General features: G+C 43.8%; 1 long non-coding RNA gene across 2 annotated transcripts; it reads right to left on the bottom strand.

Moving 5' to 3' along the window:
- Positions 1–509: 509 nt before the first annotated feature.
- On the bottom strand, positions 510–4,516 carry LOC130606073 (uncharacterized). Of its 2 annotated transcripts, none has more exons than XR_008973859.1 (3): positions 3,465–4,516; positions 1,366–1,533; positions 510–639 (listed from the first exon to the last, which is right to left on the bottom strand). It is a non-coding gene; the product is annotated as an uncharacterized LOC130606073 (long non-coding RNA). The 2 variants fall into 2 exon arrangements; XR_008973858.1 differs by lacking the exon at positions 3,465–4,516 and adding an exon at positions 2,331–2,836.
- Between the last annotated feature and the right edge of the window lie 313 nt (positions 4,517–4,829).

The raw sequence follows: 4,829 nt of genomic DNA, 5'->3' as shown, positions 1-4,829 counted from the left end.
AGATAGTCTGGCCACAGAGGTGGCCAAATCACCTCATCACCTTTCTGACAAGCTCATACCTATGTACCATCATGGTTGCTGAAAAGCTGTGGATGGTCCAAATCAGGGTTTATTTTTAGGTTTCCAGACTGTATGCTCCTGCCAAAAGAGCCTGGTCCAAAGTTTACTCAAGTCCACGATAAAAATGTCTAATGGAGTGAATGACCTTTGGATCAGCTCCAAAGAGCGTGCACTGATATTAGCACTGGGGCTGGCTGGGGATTCCCTTTGGGAAGGCTGCCCAGTAAAGAGGCAGTTTTCACAAAAATTGAAATTTTCAGGGAGAAAAACATCCTGATTTTGAATCCTCTTTCCTGACAATAATGAAATAAAACCACACTTGTATTCTTTCTTTTTTTAAATTAAGAAATCAAGAAGCAGTTACTTTCTTCAGGGCCAGTTCGAACAGAATCAGAAAACTGTTTTGGTTTGAATGTGTTCAATAAAGCATTAAACCCTCATTTCTCCATAAGGACACTGCCTCACTGGGGTTGTGGTTTAGATGGCTCCCCTTTCCTGCAGGCTGTTTCCTGGAGGTTAACATCTGCCATGATGCGTAGTGGACTTAAGGTCTGTGAGACATGATAGCAGCATTATGCCCTGAAAAACATGGGTATTAAGTTTCTGGATGAGAGCTTCCAGGAGGAAATACAATTCAAGGCCAACTTTCACAGTTGAATGGAATTAAAGCAAAGATTTTGGGGTTAACGGAACTGACTAAACTGAAGAATGGCAATCTGGATCACGGCAAAACATTTACGTTTCATCAAAAATGCCAGAGTAAAACTTATTGCCCTCTGCAAACCAGGAAGTTTTGAAATTTTATTCCATGAAAAACATGGAACATCAGTGTTTCTTCACAGCCAGAGAGAGAAACAAAGGTTTAAAGGGAGCAAACCTCCCCTTCACAACACTGTAATTAGTAAGAAAACAAGAAAAGTGAGGAAGAAAGGACATGTGACAAGCTTGCTGCTTTGTAACTGAAAAACCCTGCAGAAATGAGCACCAAATATCCATGGCTCTCTCAGCAGCTGTCTGCCTTGAATTTCCAGGATCCTTTCCCAGGATAACAGGCAATCCTCCAGGATGGAGAAATTAAAGAATTGCCAGCTGGTAAGAGATAGTTTTGAGTAGCCACTTCCCAGGATGCTCACCATGGCAAGAACACATCTCTGGGGCTTTATAGGCTCTCTTGGATCTTATTTGACCTTCATTGCACTGTTATCTTCCCTGGAGTTATTCATGGTTCAACTAAAGGAGGCCAGAATTCACCCAGTTGACAGGCAGTGTGAAAGTGGCATGTGGAGCAAGCATTGGGAGAATCACCTTTTGATCTCATTGAAGGTGGTCCTCAAACCAGGTCATGCTTGAGAGAACTGGCAGGAGCACGAGTTGAGGCTGGGCTGCAGATGCCTGTGTTAGGGCGGTCTCCAGTTCAGAAGAGTATTTGCCTTTCTCTTGCTGCCAATTTTGGAGCCTTTCTAAATACCACACCTAAATAAAATGGAATAAAATAAACGATCTTCTTGAGGCACCCCATGCCCTTCCTCAGATTCCCTAAGAACATCTCAACATCCAAGGGCTGCAGGGATGCATGGAGGAGGGAATCGTTAAAAATAACCAGTCTAAGGAAGAAAACAATTTATACTGGGTCTGGAGCAAAGATGAGGTTCCATTTCCTTCTGAGAATCAAATGAACAATGTCATCCCAGAGGCTGCTGTGCAGTCATTAGTGACTTCTGCAGCAGAGCTTGTAACCTGCAGCAGCAGAGATGAAGTCAGGACATGGTGTGGGGGGGCAGCCAGCCCCTTCCCCGTCTCTCTTCCAGTGACAATACTTCACCAGCATCCCATCCCTATAAGTCTGTTCCTTGATGTTCAAGGTTCTGTTTTGCCATGAAGCATGAAACTTAATTTGCTCTCTATTTGGCAGGATGCCTTTGTCCTGTGATTAGTCCTGAGCCCCAGCACAAATTGAGGTCTATTCCCTGGGGGTCTTATGCTCACAGAGATATTTGCCAATTCCCAGCAGGTAGGAAGAGCTTTGGATATTTAGGCACCTTTTCTGAAGAAGGTGCTCGACCAGAGGGGAGATGGAAGGTAGATGCAGCACTAACTAACTCTGAATCAAGTGTGGTTCAAAACACAGCCCTTAGGAGAGAGTAATGCCACTCACCTTCGAACTGGGCCACGCAATGTGTAAATGTCAGCTCTGGAATATATACTACGATGTGGTATTTATAGTGCCCTTTTATTATTGCTATTATTATTGTTATTATTTTTCTTTTTACCTGGGGACTGAATGTTTTGGGACTGTGGCAGGAGAGGTCTGTACATCTGGAAAGCGTCAGATTTAACACCCGAAGTCATCAGCCCAGGTCAGCTAAAAGTACATGTTTGCTTCCAGCAGCAGCTGTGCAAACTCTTGTTGCCTTGGTTGTGCAGGGCTTATGTAAAGATTCCTCACAGACAGTGCCCTCTTTGTGAGCCCATAGCTCTGCTGATCCCTGGCAATTCCAACCCCAGTTTCAAAAGAAACGGGCCTAAAATGGCACTCCCACCGCAAACAGATGTATTCCAGCCCTGTCTAAGGCAGCATTCATTTCATCATGAAAAGGAAAACATCATAATTTAGGGTCACACGTCTCCTGCCTGTCAGTCAGGCACTGCCAGCTATTTTTACGGCATCCCAGGGTGTTGTGGCAGTCTAGAGAACAAGTGACACACCTTTCCAAAGGCTGTTCAGAGCGACAGCACTCAGTGGGAAATTCTGAGCTCCAAGCTTAGCTTTTGTCCCTGATTTCTTTTCCCTGAGCAGGCTTGAAATAAAATCTGTGTGCATTGCACATTTTTTTTCTGTTGCACATTGATTTTTTTTTGCTTCATGGACTTGCCCTTCCTACTGCAAAATCTGTGTTGCAGGTTCATGGTGCTGTGGCATGTGGTGGACCAGATGTACCATGAGAACAAGCTCTCTCACACCAGTGGCCAACAGCTGAACAAAACTATACATATTGTAAGAGAAGCCAAATTTCATTCACTAACTTCAGTAGCATTCAGTTGCTTCTGTTTTACATTGGGATGGAGTTTGGCCAATTTCTTAAACCTAAGAAACAAAACTGTAATTATAAACAATCTAGTAAACTATTGAGCACCTGAAAGAAGCAGAGACCATACAGAAAACAATCCCAAGCATCTATGCCTTATAGCCAAATACTGTATCTGCAATGCAAACAAAACACCTCCATACCTACAGCTCAGCACAAGTTTTGATCATGTAGTAGCTCTAGGGTTCAAACCACTGCTCATTAAAGTCAACAAGAGTCTTTGCATTGAGTTTAATGAGCTCTGACTCAAGACTGGAACATACAGCATTTTAGCAAGAATTCAAAGTGGAAAAAACCCAACTCTGGTAAAGCTCTTACCCTGCTCTTTCTGAAAGCTGAATGCCCGAAGGGGCTGTGCTCCTCTTGCTGTGCAGCTTCAGCCTCCACGGGTACAATGCCCTGTTGAGCCCCTCCTGAGAGTAACACAGCTCCTCAGGCTGAAAAGCCCACTACCAGACTTCATTACAGTAACTGCCTGACAGTTAAGACTACAGAGCAGAGAAAGTGCACAGGAAAACACAAGGGAGCAGAATCCAGATGATCAATCACCCTTTTCTCTGACACTGTCTTCACGTGGATAGTTTTCACCGGAAATATACACCTAATAATTACCCAGATTCCTTGTTTTTTCAGCATCATTTGTATGGCAAATGCCATTAGTTACTGAGCCACAGTGATTTAAAGCTGAAAACCTACTGTGACCTGAACCAAAAGACAGATTAACTTATCTGCTTTAACAAGGAGTTGCTTGAAGTCTTGTAGGAAATACTGTATGAACTGACATTTCATATGGCCAGTAATTGCTTTTCCTGTTACTTTTCTATTAAAGAAATACAAAAGGAAATGGGAGCTGTGTGCATCATGGGGTCTGGGTTGTAGTGTTTTAAATCACTTCAAGGTAATTTAGCTGACAACTCCAGTGGTCTCAGTCCAGTTGTCAGGGGACAAGCGACCACACTTGGAAATGTACCAGTGCTAAACCTTGATGGCAATTAGGTAAATGCAGGGAGCTTTGGCTGAGCAGCCTGAATCCCATGCCCAGGGATATTGTTTCAGACCCATCTGTTCAGCAGCTGGATACAGCACGGTCATACCCTGATGAGAGGTACCTATGTCAGTCCCTCTGTACAGGGAGGTCAGTCTCTGTCTCTGATTAGTACAGAAATCAGAAAAGGCTGAGTAGATTCCAAGTGACACAGGGTTATTCCTGGGAGGCCATGGGGAGGGCTGGGTGTGAGGGGGTCTGCTAAGAGCTTGCTGGTAAGGATGAACAAGAGGGAAACTCTTCAGCAAAATGACCTCTAGCAATGAATGTACTGAGTTCCAGCATCTATGGACTTAAGAAGGCTCAATTCTCAGCTCCCATTCTTTTATTAGGAGACACGCTGAGATCATGAAGCAACTGGTTTTCAGTGGGGTATTCTATGTCTAGTATAATACTAGACATAGAAACCAAAGACTTCTAACTTGAAGATGTCCCTAGGACAGTGAGTTCTGACTGGTTTTTCCTTTTCCATTTGTGGACTCAGCACTGATGCAGCTCCTGCACAGTGAATTTAAGCTGGCTAAAATTGCTTGTCTTGGTTTTCTTCAACAAGTGACAAGTTGACAGCTGCTGCTCTTGGAGGAAGATGGTATTCCAATCCTCAGGTCACCATATGGTGCACAAAGCATTTCTTTCAC

Source organism: Pezoporus wallicus, unplaced genomic scaffold, assembly GCF_028554395.1.
Source record: "Pezoporus wallicus isolate ANWC-B61680 ecotype Strahan unplaced genomic scaffold, APGP_CSIRO_Pwel_v1 contig_12728, whole genome shotgun sequence".
In the NCBI taxonomy this organism is placed as follows: domain Eukaryota; kingdom Metazoa; phylum Chordata; class Aves; order Psittaciformes; family Psittacidae; genus Pezoporus; species Pezoporus wallicus.
Note: the sequence above shows the minus strand (reverse complement) of the source record. Positions and strands in the feature narration are given on the sequence as shown.